Source organism: Gorilla gorilla, chromosome 2 (genome assembly GCF_029281585.2).
Source record: "Gorilla gorilla gorilla isolate KB3781 chromosome 2, NHGRI_mGorGor1-v2.1_pri, whole genome shotgun sequence".
NCBI classification, from domain to species: Eukaryota; Metazoa; Chordata; class Mammalia; order Primates; family Hominidae; genus Gorilla; species Gorilla gorilla.
This window is the reverse complement of record NC_086017.1, coordinates 143560772-143583930: the sequence shown is the minus strand read 5'-3', so window position 1 is coordinate 143583930 and position 23159 is coordinate 143560772. Positions and strand designations below refer to the sequence as shown.

Here is a 23159-nt window from a genome sequence, read left to right as displayed (position 1 = left end):
CTCTCAGGCCTCTTTTACAAAGGCATTAATCTTCCCAAAGTCCCAACCTCCTAATACCATCACCTTGCAGGGTAGGATTTCAACATACAAATTTTGGGGGGTTGCAAACACTCAGACTATAGCAATATGTAACTATTAGAAAACTATGTTTGCCATAAGATATTTCTGTATTTATATATGTTAAACATATAATTTAAGATTGTTTCCAAATATGAAAATGAAATAGCATTTATTTTTTAATTTAAATCTCTGTCAGCAACCAAATTGATTCTAAAACATAAACCCAGGTTTAGCAAAAATGTCCTTGACACACAGTGAGAAATTCAAATAGACAATGGTTTCACGGTGCCTTAGCTCTGAAACAAGTGAAAGTGGAAAATTCTTTTTATTGAACACTTTCCAAGAAAATACACTATTTCTTATTAAGGTTTTCTATGCTATCTCATATAACCAAGGAAAAGATATTCTAGTTAATCCAAAGTTCTGGTTAATTTGGGGCAAATTTTTAAAGAAATGTCGTATGTCATATATCATCCTATCTCATATATATCATTTATTGAACAGCTACTTTGTGCTGGGCACTCTACTAAGGACTTTAATGCATCAACTCATTTTATTTTCATAACACACAGGAAAACACTGTTATTATCCCCATTTTACAGATGACGAACCCAATACTTTAGAGAGGTTGTTGAGTTTTCCCCACGTCATATCACTAGAAAGCAGTAGTACTTTTCAAACCAGGTCTGTTGGATTTCAAAGTCCATGCTGCAAATCATTACATTTCATTTAGTACGTACGCTGTAGTAGCCATGACTTCCTCTTTCCTTAGTCATTCAGGAGTCACTTCTGGTTATCATTCTACTAAAAACTTATATTAGAGATTTTCAAATGAAGGAAAGACAGTGCAACTCTTTCACACTTGGTTCATAGAGCATTTTCTCAGAATAACATGGCTTACAGCTTGTGTTTTATTCTTACAAATATAATTTTATAATACTATATTATCTTTTTATTAAAATCTGTCCTACAGATAAACTATCTCCTCAAAAACATCGTGTCTAGGAGTACAAAATTTTAAATAACAGAAAATATGACTCGCCCACATCTGTAGCCTTCCTCAGTTCTAGCCCATCTGTAGGCTAAATTAGGAGTAAAAGAAATGGAAATAAAATAGTCTATTTCTAGTGAAAGCAAATAAATGACAAAGGGGAAGTAAAACTGCAAAATAATCTAAAATGAACTGAAATTAAACTGTGTAGCATTGAAGTTGGTGGATTAAAGAGGGGATTTTCATAGTTTTTTTTTTTAAGTAAAATGGCTGTATCTTAGTGTTTGAGTTAACTTATTACATAACCAGTTGACATGAACACAAGGTCCAAGTCTACATGACAGCAGGTAGATTAAGAAATCAGGTCCTGGAAGCCATTGGCTCTTTCCTTTGTTTCCCTTAGCTTTACCCCTTAACTCACATACTTCCTCTTCCATTTGGTAAAAGATGTCTTAAGAAAAGGAAAAACCTAGCTCAACAATGGGAACACTATCTCAATATTTTAAGAAGGGAGCAGGTGGATTTATTACTACCTGGGCAGTTAGCAGTGGTGATGACCTATACAAAATATGGGGAGGGATTTCTAGTTTTATCTACAAAAATGTTTAATATACTTGTCTTTATTTTCCTCTTCAGCTTTAATTTTTTTTTCGTTTTGCTTCACTTTTATCACCCTACCCAGCTTTACTCAAGCGGACTTTTGTATAGAAAATAACCAAAGGCATTCAGCCATCAACAGTTAAAGAGGCCTTCTATGTAGTCAGGCCATCTCTCAGCCAACATTTATTACAACAACAACCCAATTAATGTCGTTCTTAAGAGTCTGCTAACTTCAGTGGCATTTCAATTACACAATTTTAGGTTATTAGAGTGGTTCTCATTGAGAAGGGGAACCAAACATTCCTTGTTGCCCTCCCTTCAGGATATGCTCTTGAATATTTCTTCCACTGAAGGTTTCCTGGAAATGGTGAATCCAGTGCGGCAAAGCAGGTGGAAAGGGGTAGTGAGTTGGCTGTCCAAAAGAAAGTCTGACTGCCTCTGCTTGGTTCACCAGTGGCCAGCTAGGAATACCACAATCATTATTACAGATCATTCCCATTAACTCATAGTCCTGAGATCTTACTCAGGTCTCTAGCAACTCAGACTGTGAGTGGTAAATTTCAGTTCTGCCTGTTGAGGGGCCAGAGTGAACCATGCAATTCCCGAGACTCAAACAAGCCTCTGAAGAGAAGCTGCTTATCTGATTTGCATAAAAACTCTGACTGCACTAGTCAGATAGGGTCATCACAGTTTTAAGAATCAATAAATCAAAATTCCCAGATAAATTTTGAAGATCATAAAAGGATTTGTTTAGACTAGTTGAATATACTCTTTTATTAGAAGGATGGAGTTTTTACAAAACATCAATTTTTACCATAGCACATGAAATAACTACAAAACGCATGTAGTAGGAAGATAATAAATAATTCTGCTTCCCTGAGGAACTGATTTGACAGCAGCCCAAATAGCCTTCAAAGCGCTAATTTAGTTTCTGTCCCATCCTGCTTTCTGTTATACCTATTTCCTCCTTGTGACCCAGTATATGATTCAAATAGAAGCTGTCTAGGGTCATTAAAGCAAGCTGTTGCAGAAGCTGGGCTGTTGATTCAACATTTGGCAGACTGTTCAGTGAAAGCCTTGATTTCATTTTTGTTAGGCCAGCAAACAATAGCAGCACACTGGCTCTGCTGATAAAAAGAACAAAGAAAACAAACCAATACGACATTTATATTTCTAAACAAAAGAAGGAGGGGGTTTCTCCCTATTGCACACTTTTCTGGCATGAGAAAGTCTTAAGTAGCCAGAATGAGAACTGGTTAATTCTCTGATAGTAAAGGTTTAAAACCAAAATTCATAAAAATACATAAATAAGTAAAGTAGATAATTGTCTTTCTCCCAGCCCTTCACTTCCTACACTGATGACCCTCTTCTCTTCCTACTCTGTTCTACATTGCTATCTGCTCAGTACAATTATTCTCTTTATAAAGCAGGCTATTTAGAAAGGAAAAGATGCACTGCTTTGTAACCTTCATGCTGCCATGAGCAGTGTCCTGGTTTATAGTTCAAAGCTGATATTGACCAGCATGTCAGAAGAATTTGTACAGTACTTTCTACTTGTCACTGCACAAAATGGAATTTTGATGATAAAGTTAATCACTATAGATCCTAAATTAGGTAAAGCAAGAGCCCACTTCGGGTGCCTATATTAATAAAACAATCCAGGCATTAGACACATCTTAGTATGAACCTACATATCTCCAAAATTTTTGATCAGACTAATGATAGATAATCTGAGCACTGAGGAGAAATTTTTCATGGCTGAAAGCATAACTCATTACAATCAGCATAATTCTTATCTCCTTAACAAGCAGCAAATTAATAATGTCACATTAAGGAAGCTTGGGCTTTTGTTGATCAGTGTCTTCTGGAAACAGGCCTCTTGGCGCAGTCATATCCTGAATGACGCAATTTGTAAAGGGGTCTTAGTCTAACACAGAGAGGCTTCAGGCAAGCTCACCCTTATCTCCAGTGAGTCTTTTCAAACACTGTTTGCTGAGGTCCTTTAATATAACTTGTCTAATTTTTTTTTTTTACAAAAAAGCATGAATCAAAAACTGATGAGAAGCACTATATTGGAATCTACCACAATTAACATTTTGTGGTGGCATTACAAAAAAAGTTTCTTAATTTCACTGTGCTTTTCTATAGTACCCAAATTTTTGATATCGAACAAAATAAAACAGTAAAATATTTTTCAGAATCTTACCATTTTCTAGTTGCTGCATAGCTTAGGTAAAATTGAATGGGTGAGTAATAAATCAACAGAAAGTCTCAGTGGTCATTTCATAGTTGTATTAGTCCATTTTCACACTACTATAAAGAACTGCCCAAAACTGGGTAATTTAAAAAGGAAAGTGGTTTAATTGATTCACAGTTTAGCATGGCTGGCCTCAGGAAACTTACAATCATGGCAGAAGGCGAAGGAGAAGCAAGGCACCTTCTTCACAAGGCAGCAGGAAGGAGAATAAACACAGAAGGAGCTACCAAACGCTTATAAAACCATCAGATCTCATGACAGCTCACTCACTATCATGAGAACAGCATGGAGGAAACCGTCCCCATAATTCAATTACCTCTACCTGGTCACTCCCTTGACGTGGGGATTATGGAGATTATGGGTATTACAATTCAACATGAGAGTTTGGGTGGGGACACAGCCAAACCACATCAATAGTATCATTTTATTTGGGGGTAAGGATCAGAATCTAGGCATGACTTTGTTATCACAAGAAAGAAAATACCTTGTAAGATCAAACAGTAGGGAGAAAGAATACGGAATCATACTTTAGTTTGAGAGCCAGATGTACTAGGCTCTCACATCTCAGTGTGCATATGAAGTTTGAGTAATGTCCAGTCAGGATCAGAAACCTCTATTTTCAGCCAGAGTGGATTAGACAGAAGAAATGTCCACAGTAGCAATTTGATTTCTTCTCAAGTATACTTCTGCACCTTGGACCAAAAGAATCAGCATCACCTGGGAACTTGTTAGATCAGCAAATTCTCAGAATTTACCTTAGACCAACTGAATCAGAGTCTCTGTGGATAGGGCCCAGAATCTGTTTTAACAAGTTGAATGTGATTGTGATTCTGATGCACATTCAACTTACAGACCTACTGGAATACAAATTCAGTAGCAGTTTAGAGTGGGAACTTTGGAACCAGACTACATGACATTGAATCCCATGTCTATCATTTACTAGTAGTTCTTTAAGAAAGCAGAATTTAAGCAAGTTATTAAAACCCTTTGTGCCTCAGTTTCCTCATCTAAAAATAGGGCTAGGAATAATAGCTTTTAAATGTTTGTTAAGACTAGAGCAGTAAATATTTATGAAGCACTTAGAATAGTCTCTGACACATGCTAAGTGCTTTGAAAGTTTCCCATTATTCTCCTAGGACTGTAGGAATATCCAACTTAATGTTTCTGGAATCTCTAAGTCCCAATAGGAAAGCAAACATGTATCTCATATCAAACAAGTATCATGTCATTTATGCATTCGTTCATCAAATATTTATTGAAAATCTACTAAGTTTAAGGTATAATGATATGTTCTTCACATTTTTAGATAGTAACTCATAATCTTAAAAGACATATTTAAGAGTGCATTAGTCAGAAGCCCAGATGATGGTAACTGGATCAGACTGGGAGGGGTAGAAATGGAAAAAAAAAAAGCAAACAAACAAAAAAACCCCCTACTTTAAAGAAAAGTATATCTATTTAACCAAAAACAGAATAGCAGATACACATAATACTCCCTATCAATGAGGATTCCTAACCTCATCTTAACTTCTCTTCTAATTGTAATACTATTTTCCATGTGACAGTGGTGGACTGATTACTGTATTTGCTACCTCAATTTTGTTAAACATGCTTATTTAAAAGAAAGATGTATAACTCAATAAAGAATATAATTATTTCTTTTATTCAACTGATTTTGCTCTCTCCATTTTATTTCCACTTAATGAATTTGCCTGACAATCTTGATGCACATGTGGAAATTTTGCCTTTATAGATCAAAAGCTATCTCAAGTATTGGACTATAGGTTTTTTTGTTTATTTTATTTATTTTTACAATTTCTACGTATCTACTGTGATTCAGGTACTATCATCTGGTCTCCTGACATAATTCACTCTTAAATATGGCTTTTAAGATTATGAGTTAGATAAAAATGTTCAGCATCATGTCTTGAACCTAGTATATTTTCAATAAATATTTGATGAATGAATACACAAATGAATGGTGTAATACTTGTTTCATATGGAATACATGTTTGCTTTCCTACTGAGAATATGTGGATTTTCCCATCCTTTATTTATTTATTTAAATTTTTTTGAAACAGAGTATTCTGTTTCATCACAAACACAAAGATCTGAAACCCCATTTTTGAGCCATCTCTGTATATAATAAGAATCCGGCCTGCATCTGTCAGTGATAGAGAGTACAGTAAACTAAGATGTCCCTGAAGAGGCCATAGTATTGACAAAATTCAACATGATGGTGGAGTCTACACAAACACAGCAAACAAAACTCGGCCCTTCCACACAGCTGTCCTTGCAATGACTTCGTTTTAAGTCAACATCTCTTCATGCTGTGCATATTCCCCAATGTCTGCTTGATGAAGTACCACAATCGCCATGGGGTCTACTTTTCTGCAGTCTTGTGTAGATTTTGCTGCCACCCCAAAACCCAAAGGGATGTCTGCCATGGAGTACACCACCACTCCCTGGTACTGAGAACTATTTTCGGTGATTCGACCCAGACTATATTTCAACACATGGTTCCCATAGAGGAAGGACTGCTCTGCACCACGCTTTATCCACACTTTATACTTGGCATAAGGTGCAAGGTAATTCAGGGCTGTGATGTGAACCGAAACTTGTGGGTCTTAGTGACTTTTCCGAAGCAGGTCCCCAGTGACACCAGCTTGTCCCTAGAGATACTGGCATCCAGCTTCACAATCTTCTCACTCACATAGTCCACCCGGTCATTGTACAGCCAGAAACAGTAGGTGCGGTCGGGCCGGTCCAGCAGCAGCTGAAGATTCTCCCTGATGTACTTCACAATCTTCTCAAACATGACACGGGTCTCCTCTTCAGTCAAAGGCCGCATTTTCCTGCTGGGTTGGAACACCAGATCCTCGTGTCTCAGTCTTATTTATTTATTTTTAAGAGATGGAATTTCTCCCTGTTGTCCAAGCTGGAGTATAGTAGTGTGATCATAGCCTACTGCACCCTCGAACTCCTGGGCTCAAGTGATCCTCCTGCCTCAGGCTCTCGAGTAGCTGGGACTACAGGCACACACCCATACTTTTAATCAATGTGTATTATATTTGAGTTGTGTTTCTTGTAAATAGCATAGAGTTGAGTCATGGTTTTTAAAAATCCATTTTGACAATTTCTTTTTAAAAAAAAAATCTCACTTTTTTGAGGTCTGACATATAAAAGAAGTTTTTACATATAACTTGTATATATAAAATGTATACTGCTTGATGAGCTTAGGGAAAATTCCTATTTTTAAATTAGTATGTTTGGATCATTTACATTCATGTTATGATTGATATGTATGGATTTAGATTAATGGTACTACAAAATTTGGCTGCTGTTATTCACTTTTCAGAGTCTTCAAATACTTGTTCTTGCCTTCTGTCCAGGGTTTGTAATTACATTCAGTGTGTGAAAAGGTGTGAAGCATGCTTACTCCTTCTTACGTGAAACTGGAACTCTGGGGATAATTATTGTTAGAGCTCCCCTTAAATCTAGGGATCAGAGTCCAAGTTTTTGAATCTTACATGAACATTTTTTTTAATCAAATCACAATCTCAAATTTGCTTTTAAAAGCTATTTTCCTCCAGCAATTAAAACAGTGCTCTCCAAAACTCCCAGGATGGGCTGCTCAGAAAACTCTTCCCAGTACACTGCTATGGTTTCAGGAGTTCCCCATAGTTCGGAGTTGCTTGAGGTGAGCATTCATGATGTTGTAGACTTTTCTAACCAGACCAAACCAAATCACTAGATGGCTAGTGTCACCAAATAATTGTATCTATTTATTTTTTTTCAACCAATGTTTTTAAAGCATTTATTATGGGTCAGGCTCTGTTCTAAGTATTGGGGATGTAGTAGTGAACAAGAAAAGGCCCTTGCTCCAGTGGGTGAGGGGAAAGAAATAAAGACAATAAATATATAGAAATATGACTGAATCAGACAGTTTAAGTTAGTGCTAAGTGATATGAAGAAATAAAATCAGGGTAATGGGCTAGAAAGTAATGGGGATGAGAAGGACAGAGTAGCCGCTTTACTCACTTGGTCAGAGAAAGCCTCTCTAGAAGGTGACATTTGAGTTGAGGCCTGAATCTTGATAATAAAAGAATCTGGTGAAGAAATCGGTGGCAGAAGGTTTCAGGAAAGGAGAAATAAAATTGCAAAGACTTGATCTACTTTTTGTTCTACCTTTCCTTCTGCATTTCTAACCACAGAATTTAAATCTGCATGAGGAAAAGTGTTTTTTTCCCCCAACAGCTGGGAACCTTAATCGAAACTCGAAGTGTGTAAACTAAACATACGAACCTCAAACCATGTAAGCTACCCCAGAATTAGACTGATATAACTCACTCCCCAATATTTTTTTCTTCAGATCAGTGATACCCAAATTCTGGCCCAATATTAAGGGAATTTGGACAGAGTTTTAGCTAGGTATAATGTTTTGAAGGAGGGAGTCAGATCATCAGATTGTTGATAAGAAATCCAGATGCACTATTCCATTCTTTCACAAAAGACACCAAAACATATTATTTGCATTTAAATCACATTTTTAAACTGCCATGAAAGCAAGCATGCAAAGACCACCTGTGGACTGTAGATGGCAGACTATACCCACAAACTAGTGGTTGAACCCTCTGAGCAACCTCAGAAACATTTGGGAAAGACTATGGGCCCCAGGTTCTTGTGTCACAATGATTATACCATGCAAAAGATCTATAACAAGGATATTTACAAATGTTGGAACAATGGGAAGGTTCTGTATACTGATACCACTGAAGTTACCCCCTCATGGTAACGAGACATTTGAGAGGCCCTGCTCTGAGAAATACTGTTTTAGTGACTAAAACATCCCAGACTCAGCCCTATAGGATGAAAGCTAACATGTAAGTAGTACTTACAGATACTGACAATTGTCTGTGATTAAGACTGTTGAGAGAAAGCGGGTGGAGTGGGGGGGTCTTTGGAGTTCTTAGTACTTTCTAGATTGAAAAACAGTATCTGGTGCACTCAAGCAGTATAGTAAGAAAAGGCGGTAAAACTTCCAAAAATGGCATCTTTATAAATTGCATGATTTTGTGACATCAGCCATTTGCTAGCCTAGGGATTCTGTTTGGTTTGGTCTTAGAAAAGTCTACTGCATGATTCTATTTTTATGACTGCCTCGAAAAGACAAAATTATAAAGATGGAGAACAGATTAGTGGTTGTCAGGAGTTATGGGCAGGGGGAGGTGGTGACCAAAAAGAAATAGCACAAGGGATACTTTGGGGGGTGATGGAACTGTTTTATGTCCTGATTATGGTGGTAGATACAGGAATCTACACATGTGTTAAAATTTAGAGAACGTACACTCATACACACACAAAAATTTACTCAAAATAAAATTAAAGAGTAATATAAAAGAGATTTTCCTAGTAATAATGACTTTTCCCTTCAAAAAGCCATTGAAGAAAAGCAAGAGGTTGAAGAAAAAATGCTCATGAAGAAAAGGAGCCCAAATTCTCCACTCCCTCAATCACAGTTACCAAATTTTGCTCAAGTCTCTGCCTTATTCCATCAAAAATATAGCTATTGAGTGAGTCTAAGATAAAAGTCTTCCATAGATACATCATTGAATAATATACACTTATGCTTTAAAGAGTAAATGATAGTTGTTCAGCTATGAATTAGTATTCACTTGTATCATATACAGCTGGGACCATGAACTAGGTCTTTCACAAAATGAAAAAATTTTAATTGTAATTCGTCAAAAAATTAAATTAACAAGTTAATTTAATAATAAGCAGTTTAATTAATGGACACATAATGAGTATTTAGGCCTGTATTCCACCAACCCATTTATCTAACTTTAATATGTAATTAAATTTCACTAAAATTCATTAAAACTCAAAAGACATGCTCTTTTTAAGCTTCTAGTAGTACATTTTGTATCAAGGTGGTAAAACTAACCAATAAAACAATTTTGAGCTATATCTTCCTGTCTTATAGCAGTATACTATATTTCCTAAAACTTAAAGATTCACTTTTATTTGTTTCATTTCTTAAGATGGTATGTTCTCTTGCCAATGTGAAGCTCAAGGCAGATTTATTTCTCTTTACCTAAATGCATTCAGGTAGTTTTTAAAACAAATGCAACTTGTCTTGTTCAGAATGAATTAAATTCAGTGTTGGGAATAAGGAACCGGTTTTAGAATCCAGACCAATCACAGAATGGTGGCGTGATCCAGTGGGTCCCTTAGTCTGTTTTCCAACAGCCTATCTCCCAAATGAAAATGTGGGATGTGACTAGTGACATGTGTTTCCTCTCTAGTCACAGGAGTTCATAACAAGGTGAATTATACTAATTATAATACTAACTACCACTGCACTAGGTTATTTATATATGTCATCTAACTGGATTGTCACAGACCCTTATGAAATAGATGTTGTAAGTAGATCTGTTAACTACCAGAAATTTGAAATTTTGAAGTTTAATTCCAGCTCTGACATCCTGGATGTCATGACCTTGCAAAGCTCAGGATCCTTACTTCTACTCTGCTCCAAACAAGTCTTCCTTGCTAGAAATGCCTTCACTGTGTCATCTGCTGACCTCTCTGATGATGTCGGCTGTTGGGTCTTAGTTCTTTAAGCTCCTCAGTTGCTACCGTTACCCTGTAGACTTTTAATGGTCTAATAGTTGTTCCATCCAAGATGTTATTATTGCTTGAATTCACCTCCAATCACTTTATTTTCACTCCAATTGTGTCCGGAATTGGTGGGTTCTTGGTCTCGCTGACTTCAAGAATGAAGCCGTGGACCCTCACGGTGAGTGTTACAGTTCTTAAAGATAGTGTGTCCGGAGTTTGTTCCTTCAGATGTTCAGATGTGTCCAGAGTTTCTTCCTTCTGGTGGGTTCGTGGTCTCGCTGGCTTCAGGAGTGAAGATGCAGACCTTCACAGTGAGTGTTACAGCTCATAACGGTAGTATGGACCCAAGAAGTGAGCACCAGCAAAACGTATTGCAAAGAGCAAAACAACTAACCTCCCACATAGCAGAAGGAGACCCAAGCGGGTTTCCACTGCTGGCCCCCGTAGCCTGCTTTTCTTTCCCTATTTGGCCCCACCCACATCCTGCTGATTGGTCCATTTTACAGAGAGCTGATTGGTCCGTTTTGCAGAGTGCTGATTGGTGTGTTAACAAACCTTTAGCTAGACACAGAGTGCTGATTGGTGCATTTACAATCCTTTAGCTAGACAGAAAAGTTCTCCAAGTCCCCACCAGGTTAGCTAGACACAGAGCACTGATTGGTGCATTTACAAACCTTTAGCTAGACACAGAGTGCTGACTGGTGCGTTTACAAACCTTTAGCTAGACACAGAATGCTGATTGGTGCATTTACAATCCTTTAGCTAGACGGAAAAGTTCTCCAAGTACCCACCCGTGCCAGAAGCCCAGCCGGCTTCACCTCTCACTGGCACTTGCAGTGGGACTTTGCTGCATCTAGCGGGAGCACTCTGGCAGCCCAGAGTGAGCTCATCCCCTGATGAAGCCCAGCAGGCGCTGGCCGGCTGCGCCCAGTGCGGGGCCTGCCTCGCCGGAGCCCACCCAGAACCTGCGCCAGCCCGCGAGTGTGGCGCACAGCCCTGGCTCCTGCCCACGCCTCTCCCTCCACACCTCCCTGCAAGCAGAGGGAGCCGGCTCTGGCCTCGGCCAGCCCCATAGAGGGGCCTCCGCAGCGCAGCGGTGGGCTGAAGGGCTCCTCCAGCGTGGCCAGAGCAGACGCTGAGGCCAAGGAGGCACTGAGAGCGAGAGAGGGCTATTAGCATGTTGTCACCTGTCACAATTCAGTTACCCATTCATTGCATTACACTTTGTAATTGGGAGTTTGAACCATCTTAGAAATCGAAGTCTAAAGTTCCAGTAACTGACCAAACCTTTCGTCCTTCTGGCTCTTATTCCATTTAATCTCATAAAAACCTCTGATCTGCCTGTTCTGTCCATCTTCCCCTTTGTGTCAGCTCCACATCCTTTCCATCTCTTTTCTCCTTGCCCAGCTTGAAATTCACAACTAATCATTTGACTTTCTTAATGTCCGTCTCTTCCTTTTTTAAGCCAGCAATTCTCAGAGGTTCATCCAAGGCACTCAATGTAGTACCTGAGTATTGCTGCTGGTTATTTGGGGCCCAAGGGCTCTTCCGTCAGCAGGTGATGAATGCCACCAGCACTGGGTCCTTTCCTTCAATATTGTGGGTTCCCTTTTGGCCCAAGGTGTATCTAGAAATGTCATCTGGGAGCTAAGGCCTGAAACAGGGGCCTCGTGACTCTGACCAGTGCCCTATCTTGCTGTGGTTGAGCTGGTATCCAAGACCCAAGATAAAGTCTCCCCATCTATTTCCTCTTCTCTAGTCAAGTGGAAGGAAGGGAGCCACAAGCTGTGCAGCTTGGGGTTAGGGGAAAGGTGATTCCAGCACTCCTTTGGCTGCCCCAGTTGGTGTGATGCCCCCAGACCACTGTCTCTGGGCCTAGTTCAGCACAAGGACTTGCTTAAGTGTTGCAGTCCTTATGGCCTAGACTTCCTTTTAAGTTTTCTTGGAGACAGACAGCACTGTAACCCCCAGTGGCAAAATTTATGGGAACTCAAGTTTAAACCCCTGGGATCCATGATTCCTCTCTGGCTAGGGCTAGCTTAAATGCTCCCTCTATAGGCAGGGGTCAGCTGAGTTTAGTCTGGTTTTCCTTTCTGCTCTAACAGGACAGCACCCAGTGGCTGTGTTCTTCCACTCCAAATTCCCAGAGATGCTCTCTGCACCACTCCCTACCACTGCCAGGATGGGGGAGGGGTGGCCTCAGTGACTCAGGCCTGATTTTTCTATCTTTTCAGTGCCTCTTTCAGCGATATGAAGATAAAACCAGGTACTGTGAGTGCTCACCTGAGTTTTGTGTGTTTTTTTTTTTTTTTTTTGAGACTGTCTCTCCTTGCTCCTCAGATTGCAGACAGCCTATTGTGGGACCTTGTAATCATGTAAATTAATACTTAATAAACTCCCCTTTACATATATCCTGTTAGTTCTGTTCCTTTAAGAGAACCCTGACTAATACACCTCAGTTTTCTCATTTTGGGAGATTAGCTGAATTAATTCATGCTTATCTCTGAATGAGCACAATGTTAAGTACCCAATGTTAGCTATTATTAGTAAGATGAGTAAATTAGGACTCCTATCCTTCCCTCTACTTCTTTCTCTACTCTTCTGTATGCACTGTTCTCCCACCCTAACAACTTTTGTTAGCTTTGGTCATCTCTTCTGTAATCATAATTAATCCTTGCATGCTTTATTCCTTGGTTGAATCTAAAATAAAAAATATCAATGCACAGTATTTCTATTGTGATTGTGTTAACATTGTTTACTATCCTATGATTTCAAAGTGTCTTATTTTATTTTTTATTGTATGCCTTCATCAAACACTAAGATGATGTATCTGCCTTAAACATATTCCATCTTTGATAAGTGATGTAATATAATTGTTGAAGACGGATTTCCCAGAACCATCTGACTTCTTATTACAATCTGAACCAGCTGCCCTCTGGGCTGGATGCCAAGCTGTCATCCTGACTTTTTTTCACCCAAGTCCTGGGTTGGAGTCAGTGTTCTGGGATCTCAAGTTTTTACGTTTCTTGGACTTAATTCTTGTTCTGGCTGGAGAACATCTTCAAGTAATTTTCTTGAAAGAGTGCGTGATAAATCAACTTGATGAATTTTTACATGCTGGAAAATGACCTCAATTTTTCCCTCTCACTTTCTCACTTGATTGATAATTTTTACTGAGTGTGGAATGTTAGGTCCATAATTATTTTTCTCAGAAAGTTGAAGTTATAGCATCTAGGTATTCCAATAAGAAATTACATTCTTTTTTCTTTGTAGGACATAGTGGTCCCCCTCTAGAATCTTTCACAATGCTCTCCATGACCAAAGTGTTCTGAAATTTCTTGAAAATGTTCTGTGTTTGGGTCTTTTTTTAAAAAAAAATTCATCTTGTGGTCATGGTTACACTCATGTATACAAGTGGTAAACATTATTCAAAAAAATTGCATGTTGAATTGAATTGTACCATCAGGAAGAAGAAATCCTATAATGCTTAAAGCCTGTGCCACAACATTCAACGTTAGATTGTACCATTATGTATGGTTTCTCTAATTGTTTTATGTGTATATATGTTTAATGTCTTGAACTTCATCCTAAGCAGGAAATACATTCTTTTCTCGTCTCAGTCTGTCCCTGTCAGTCTTTCAGAAGACCAAAGGTGGTAATTTTGTGCATTAAGAATACCCTGGACTGAATGGTGCTCTCATGAGGCCAGGAAGATTATCTGTGTAGGAAGGAGAAAGGAGATAAAGTAAGTGACTTTAAGTAACTTGGAAAAATTTCTAGCCCACTGTACCCAGGATTTGTGTCCTTTGAGAAGGGGCCATTCATGATTTTCTATTGGCTTGTGGGAGGGAGAATGCATGTTTTTCCATCCTGGGAAACTTGCTTCATAGTCTGACTTCATGGCCAGACCTGCTTGAAGTCAACCAGTTACTAAAGGGCATCCATATACCTGTGTAATTTTGTAGATGTTGCATGTCAGCTTCATTGAGGTCATTGAAACTGGGCCCAGAGGAGATGCAATTTACTTTTATAATAAGGAAGTTAAGATGTAGCAAGAGACTAAAGAGAGTTGGAAAGATATCTGCCACCTACATTCAATATTTTTTTCTGTTTGACATTATTCTATTTTGTTATTAATAAGGTAACAAATCTTTGTAAAACCAACCCTTTGCTTGTTTCTTTCTTTCTACAATATCTACTTTCAGATTAAATTGTTAATAACTTAATCTGGCTCTCCTGTAGAATCTGTCTTTACAATTTTAATGCTTTTTATTTTTTAAGCGCTCTATTACATTTGACCTTGTTTTGAAATCTGTTTCTTTTGTTTTGTTGTGGGAGAATGCTGAGAATGTTGTGTTCCCTTAGAAAGAAATCCTCAATCATAGTAACAGTTTTAATAAGATCACAAATCTGCCTGTTGTTCTACCAAATGAAATTTCCATCACTTTAACAATAGTTGTCATTTCAAGATGTGTATAAGAAGATTGAAGAAAACCCCTGATATGATTTGACTCTGTGTCCCCATCCAAACAGCAGGTTCCCCTCATGCTGTTCTCATGATAGTGAGTGAGTTCTCACAAGATCTGATGGTTTTGTAAGGGGTTTCGCCCTTCACTCAGCTCTCATTCTCTCTCCTACCACCCTATGAAGAGGTGCCTTCTGCCATGGTTGTAAGTTTCCTGAGGCCTCCCCAGCCATGTGGGACTGTGAGTCAATTAAACCTCTTTTCTTTATAAATTAGCCAGTCTCAGATATTTCTTTATTTTTTTTTGCATTAGTTGAACCATAAAAACTAGTTTAATAGCTTATTTTAAAAGTAACATTGCAGTACATGATAATCATTATATGAAATAATTACATGTTTATAATATAATGATTTTCTTATGATCATGTTCTTATAATGACTGAATGCTAAAGACACAGTAACTGAAAAAACTTACCTATTATACTCCCTTTGACTTAGTATTTAGCATTGAATACAAAAGTTCCAATAGCTTCCATGTAATTAGGGAAAAAATTTACAAATGCATAAAATAGAAACCAAGGTGAATTCTCATGCTGGCAATCAAATAAAGGCTTTTTACTTAACCCAAACAAAAAAGTCCCTTCCTAAAATTATAGAAACTAAATATTACAAAGTATAAAATTGTAAGTTTCTGGTGAGATATTTTAAAGAATCTTTATCTTGAATAGTAGAGAACTGTATAAAAGGTGTTAAAGTTTTCATATTGGAAACTGTTTAAAAACAATGAATATCAAACTAACCAAAACCATTAGCAGTAGATGCATTATAGGTCAATTTATAGTTTTCCTCAACATTGAGAGCAAGAGAAAACAGCCTTAAAATATACAATGTTTAGACAATTGCAATATTTAAGAAATATATATACAATTTATAAAGATTTACAGCATAATTCTTTTTTAAAATCTAATGTCAGTAAGAATTATGCACTGGTGATAAAATGAATAAGAAAAGAGGGGGACAGGCACGGTGGCTCACGCCTATAATCCCAGCACTTTGGGAGGCTGAGGTGGGCAGATCACAAGGTCAAGAGATTGAGACCATCCTGACCAACATGGTGAAACCCCATCTCTACTAAAAAGAAATACAAAAATCAGCTGGATGTGGTGGTGCACACCTGTAGTCCCAGCTACTCGGGAGGCTGAGGCAGGAGAATCACTTGAACACAGGAGGTGGAGGTTGCAGTGAGCCAAGGTCATGCCACTGCACTCCAGTCTGGCAACACAGCGACACTCCCTCTCAAAATAAAAAGAAAAAGAAAAAAAAGAAAGAAAAGAACAATTATAATGCCAACCATTTGACAAAATGACACTACAGAAAATAAATAACCTACAGGTTTCACTGGTATTCCTTGACCATACAGATTAATCTGAAAATCCTAATAATGGAACATCCTTCAAACTAGAAAACATTTTGCAAAATATTTATGCTTCACTTTAAAACACGAATATCCTAAATTATTTATACCATCTTATCACTAAGGCCCTGTCTACATATAAAATAAGTAAAATGAGGAATTGAAATACTGTTTTTAACTGTAGCTAACCCAAGTACAGTGCTCTCCACCTGCCACCCCCACCCCAACAAAGTGTGTGTGTGTGACTAGGGGAAATTAATTAAAACTACAAACCAGAAAATAGCTGTAACTAGGTTTTTTGGTTTGTATTGGTTTTTAAGTGTTATAAAAACAAAGTGGATAAAGAAACAAAGTATCTTTTTATCAACACATTTGGAATAAAACCTGTATGGTGAGTTTGCGGTTTACATTAGCTATTCAAACTCTTTGATAATTGATCCTTCAATTACTATTGGTAATCCAAAAGAATTCAACCAAAGACAAAGAAATGCCTTGTTTAATGCCTCTTAAATATTTCGAGTTGAAGTAAAACTTTAATTTGCTAGGTATGTTAGTGTATAGATTGAAAAAAACATGAGGGAACAAAGAAAAGTACACTGGGATTATTATTTTAGTTTTCCTTTGGTATTAAGAGAAACAGTATCTCTATCAAATCTATTCTGTTACTTTTCTTAAAAAATATCAATAATTTGGCCAGGTGCGGTGGCTCATGCCTGTACTCCCAGCACTTTGGGAGGCCAAGGTGGGTGGATCACGAGGTCAGGAGATCGAGACCATCCTGGCTAACATGGTGAAACCCCATCTCTACTAAAAATACAAAAAATTAGCTGGGTGGGTGGTGGGTGCCTGTAGTTCCAGCTACTTGGGAGGCTGAGGCAGGAGAATGGTGTGAACCCAGGAGGTGGAGCTTGCAGTAAGCTGAGATTGTGCCACCACACTCCAGCCTGACAGAGCGAGACTCCATCTAAAAAAAAAAAAAAAAAAAAAAATTATCAGTAATTTAATGATATTTCTTAAGAAGAGTGAGAATATGACAACAGCTGACACCTGCTTTGTGTATTAAGAAAAATATGGTTAAAACATTTTACTTCCCATAATGATTTACCTATCATAATGATTTACTTTCCTGGAAAACTGAACCATTACATCATTTAAATCTGATAATGGATTAAGGACATCAGACTTTGTTTTCCAATTTTTTCTTTTGTGGGAGTATAAATATGGGGACATGACTATGGGACTATATATTTTCACATTGTTAGTGCATTGTTAATACAGTTACTTTTAGGTATTGTCTTTTAGTAGCATTATTAAAGTTAAAAAATAAAGGAAACAGAAGTAAAGAGTTTATAGAAGGATACATAGAAACATAGTACTTATCTTTGAGTGGAGACATTGGAATAGGTTTTTCATTCTATCCTTTTTACTTTATACATTGTTTATATAACAAATATCATTCAAGAGCAATGAAGATAGCTATATAATGCTATGGTGCTAACTTACCTTAGCACATAACCATCTTGATAATGAATAATGGTCAAATGGCCAAACCTACGAATCCGCAGAGATCACTTAAATACCTAAAATGATTATGGATCAGACATACAAAATACCAAATATAGGATACAGAAAAAACAACAACAAAAATTTCCCATGACTGAAGCCAAGGCTTTAAAGAAGACACACTTTCTTAGGTATTTTCAACTAAATGTTATCCACCTCAAAAGTGTTTAAGCCCATGGAATGTCCATAGATTCCAGAAAATTTGTGCAATTCTGCTTTTTTTTTCTGAGATGGGGTCTTGCTATATTGCCCAGGCTGGCTGAACATCTCGATTCTCCCACCTCAGCCTCCCTTATAACTGGGATTACAGGCACATACCACTGTGCCCAGCTTAATTCTGCTTTTCATATAATACTTCCCACTAGGCATAATCTAACTGCAGTGTGGGTCATCTTAATATAAATCAGTAATCTAAAAACATTTTAAACAACTAATTTGGTGCCATCCTAGAAAAGCATGCATAGTAACACAAACCCCAGAATATATGCCTCTGATTTACATTACAAAATTTAACCAATTAGCTTTTCTATTTAATGCTTTAAAATAAAATGAGGAATAATTTGAAAATTGAATAAGCCTAGAAAAATTGTAGCATTCCATATGTAATCCTAATTTACAAAAATTGTGGGTAAAACAGGTTTTACTTTTATATACCATGCTACTGTACCTAAATAAAATCTATACAACCATTTTGAGAGTATTTATATTGTGGTTTATGAAGTATGTATATCAAGAAAATGAGAAACTATCACCTATTTTGACTAGTATGCTTTAACAAAAAAAAAATTTTCTTACCCTAAATGGCCGTAAAATTCCTTTATGTTCATATCATAAATTTTATTAGGCCAAGAAGCTAACTAGTTTGTTCAAAGTAATGATGAAAAGGTTAGGGAAACAAAAGACAGTTATCAATAGCAGCTTTTAAAGAAGCTTCTCTTTGTTCAAGGAAACATTTTAATGTCCAATGTAATGAGAACTTTCTTCCTTTTCTAGTCTTAGAGTGTTTCTTATGGTGAAGTCCATATTTTCTTGAAACTCTTTATATGTATTGGTGATTGGAATTGCTAAACAGTTATTACACTTGTTTCCAAAAGGAAAATCCACATGCAGACACTCAATTGAAGGAGTGGGTTTAAATCCAGCTGGAGGAATGGAACTGCAACCAGTTGCAAAAATAAGAATATTGGCCGGGCACGGTGGCTCACGCCTGTAATCCCAGCACTTTGGGAGGCCGTGGCGGGCAGATCACAAGGTCAGGAGATCGAGACCATCCTGGCTAACACGGTGAAACCCCGTCTCTACTAAAATACAAAAAATTAGCCGGGCGTGGTGGCGGGCACCTGTAGTCCCAGCTACTCGGGAGGCTGAGGCAGGAGAATGGCGTGAACCTGGGAGGCAGAGCTTGCAGTGAGCCGAGATCCTGCCACTGCACTTCAGCCTGGGCGACAGAGTGAGACTCCATCTCAAAAAAAAAAATAATAATATCTTCCATTGTTGTTGTAGATTTACCATCTTCAACAGCCTATGAGTAACTGTTCCAAAACCCCAAAGCTTTTACATCAGGTAATGTGTGTACTGTAAAAAGATCATTAAGGATTTTTGCAGAAAGACTCTCAGGTTTATGACACAGGATGCTACAAATCTTCTGGTTAAGCCTGAATTTTCTCCAAAACACCAGGTTTTCAGACCCTACTTAAAACTTTCAAAGGGTGCTTAGACTCTGAATTACATGGTAGACAAGTATGTCTTTTACCACCATATATTTATCACTTAATGTCGTTATAAATCTGAGATATCCAATTAACTCAGGGTAGTTATAGCATTCATTTATTACTGACTTTAAGTTAGTAATTTATCCTGATTGTTTTGTTGTTGCAGTATTTATCCTGATTATAATCTGTGCCACATCAAAGTCTGAAACATCATCTAAAATTGGCTGGGTATTTTTTGGTCCATAAACAAGGCAGTTAAAGAAGGTTTTAGAAAAGAAACCAGGTGAAGGACCACCATGAACTAAATAAATGGCAAGCATTTTGCCAGCTTCATAGTAAAGATTCCCTTTCAGAGCTTGAGAATTTAGAGATAAGTTCTTTGACAAGGACCCTTCAAACAATGATGAGTTCTCAAGATGTTGCATTAAGACACTCAGAAATTCTTGCTTTGATCCAGGATGTCCACTTCCAAAATTATCATTTTCAATATCATATGCAACTTCAATTGCATATGAAGGATTAAAGTTTTGATTTCTGAATCCATCTAAGGCACGATTCCAGATATTGGCTTTATTGATACATAATCTTGTAGTTTTTTTTTTTAATTTGTAATCCTAACTCATTAATAGTGTTGATACATTCCTTCTAAATTTGCTGCCTTGCCTCAGTAGATCTTTACTCTGGAATACAGGTGACTGTCTGGGTAATTTAGGTGATGACTCTTCCAACAATCTGTAATCCCCACATTATTAGAGTTGGATAATACTGTTTTTGGCTTTTTGGAACACTCCTGAACTGTAGATAATACCCCTACATTCCAAAAACTCCCAATTTTGTTCCCATGACCGTAGTGAAGAGCAGGCTAAGTGTGTGTCACTGGAACCACAACACCGACAGCGCTTTATTTCCCATTTGCTATCAGGTGCATTATAGTCTCACCCTTCTTTGCAATGACATCTTTGAACATCACAGTGCTCATAGTGCTGCAGAAGCTCTTGATAAGCATTTTCCTCTAATTCCCAGGATGCATCTTTTTCAGGAATATGAATTCCCATTCTCAACATCTCTTTCTGAAAGATGTCACTATTATTGCATATTGTACACCTAAAGAAAAACACTCCTGCATTTATTGCTTGAACCTGTAAACAGTCTCTATGAAACCAAGCGTTCTTACAACAAGCACTTTGTAATATGTTATAACTTAGAATAGGCTCAATAAATTCCGAGCAAATGGTGCATGGTAAGGAGTCTCTATAATTATTAGATGTCATTATTTGAACAGGTCGATGGTTCCAACAAAATGATGTGAAATTGCCAGTAAACTGGAAAATACGTTCTCTCTGAAGTCCACATGGGAAATAACTTCGTTTACGTTAGGGTGCAACACATCCAACTGAAGCACCATTTTTTTCTTGCAAAGACAGCATTTCAGTTTAGAAGCTCTATTCACTTCCTTCCTGGTATCTTCTAATAGAAAACCATAAACTCCTTCTTTACCTCTCTGCCAAATTCCACTTGACATCAACAAAGAATAATAATGTACAGTGAGACTCCATTTCTCCTTAGTTTTCTTTTCTCCATATTTATTAGGACACTCATCCTTTTTTCGACAGAAAACACAAGCCACCTACCATCCCCACTGCCCAGCTGGGCAGTGGTCTTGGGGTGGCCCATGTTCCTGGTCCAGATTACTGGTCCAAGAGGGGTTAAAATGGACCTTGTTCAAGGTTCTGTGAGTCACCAGGTTTATTTTCATTCATTTTACAAAGCGCGCTCGGCAGAAGTTCCAGAGCGTCAGTGTCACTTTTCCTGGCCCGCTCTGCACCGCAGCATGCTGACCATGCACGGCCACATTCAACCTCAGGTATTTCTTCATAGCAGTGTGAGAACAGACTAATACAACCCCACACTTTTAAGAGTAGGCAGAGAGGTAATGAAAAATGATGTCTCATGTTTGCTTCTTTTAACTTCGTAAAATTCACAATAATGATGTTTTTGGCTGGAAATGATAGATTTCTCCCTTTGTTCATTCATTATTTCGTTTAACAAACACCTACATGGTATTTGTTAAGTATTAACTCCTTTATTCTTCATCACAATTTTTTTTTCTTTTTTTTTTTTTGAGATGGGGTCTCTTCTGTCGCCAGGCTGGAGTGCAGTGGCGATCTTGTCTCACTGCAACCTCCGACTCCCGGGTTCAAGCAATTCTCCTGCCTCAGCCTCCCGAGTAGTTGGGATTACAGGCGCCTGCCACCACGCCCAGCTAATTTTTTTTGTATTTTTAGTAGAGACGGGGTTTCACCATGTTGGCCAGGATGGTCTCGATCTCCTGACCTCCATCACAATTTTTTGAGGTAAGTACTATTATTATCCACATTTGATAGATGAGGAAACTGAAGTATAGAGAAGTTAAGTAACTTGCCTGGGATCATATGGCTAGTAAGTGGCAGAGCTGGGATTTGAACTCACGCTGTTTGGCTCCACTAGTTTATCCTCTTCTGTTTTCTATGTATGTGTCCCCTTTAGTCACTTCACTAGAATAGTTACTTCTAACACAAAGGTACTTGGTAAAAAGTTGATTTAAAAGACTTAGCCCTCTTTTATAAAATTTTAAAATTTAATTATAGGTGGATCAGACATATATGTGAAAAGATACTACCAAAAAAAGGTAAGAAAAAAAAGAAACAAAACTCCATTTTTAAAGATTGAAGGAGTGGTATAGAAGTTTTATTTTCCCCCATTCATTTTCTTTACTTCAAGTATGATTTACTTTGTATAGCCTTTGTGAGAGGGATGGAGGAGAGAAGTGGTGATGGCAAGTAGCTTTAGATGTTATAACAACAAAGGGTCACATATTAAAATTTGGCTTTAAATTTTCCATGGTATGCCAAAAGCTTCTATTTGTTATATTTGCTATAGATTTTTAAAGTTTATTTTTCCATGCTTGGGCTTGGCAAATATGATCACAGTAACCATACTACTATTCATTTAATAATAAAATGAGTTTTGGGAACAATAATTGTAATGGTTGATCTTCTTGAGGAGCCATCACTCTTTGTTCTCAAAACCACCATTTTAAAACATGCCTAATTCTTTGAATGCCTTGGCTCTTCAGGTGACACTTATTAAGATTAAATTTAAAAATCTGAGCTCATTTCCAACTTCTATTATTCCTTTTTCTTTTCTTTTTATTATACTTTAAGTTTTAGGGTACATGTGCACAACGTGCAGGTTAGTTACATATGTATACATATTCCATGTTGGTGAGCGGCACCCATTAACTCGTCATTTAACATTAGGTATATCTCCTAATGCTATCCCTCCCCCCTCCCCCCACCCCACAACAGGCCCCGGTGTGCGATGTTCCCCTTCCTGTGTCCATGTGTTCTCATTGTTCAGTTCCCACCTGTGAGTGAGAACATGCGGTGTTTGGTTTTTTGTCCTTGCGAGAGTTTGCTGAGAATGATGGTTTC

General features: G+C 37.7%; 2 pseudogenes; both read right to left on the bottom strand.

Annotated features, from left to right (window-relative positions):
* Positions 1 to 6217: 6217 nt before the first annotated feature.
* Positions 6218 to 6759, bottom strand: LOC101149583 (60S ribosome subunit biogenesis protein NIP7 homolog; annotated as a pseudogene).
* Positions 6760 to 18883: 12124 nt separating this feature from the next.
* On the bottom strand, positions 18884 to 21446 carry LOC115934022 (G2/M phase-specific E3 ubiquitin-protein ligase-like; annotated as a pseudogene).
* Positions 21447 to 23159: the final 1713 nt, after the last annotated feature.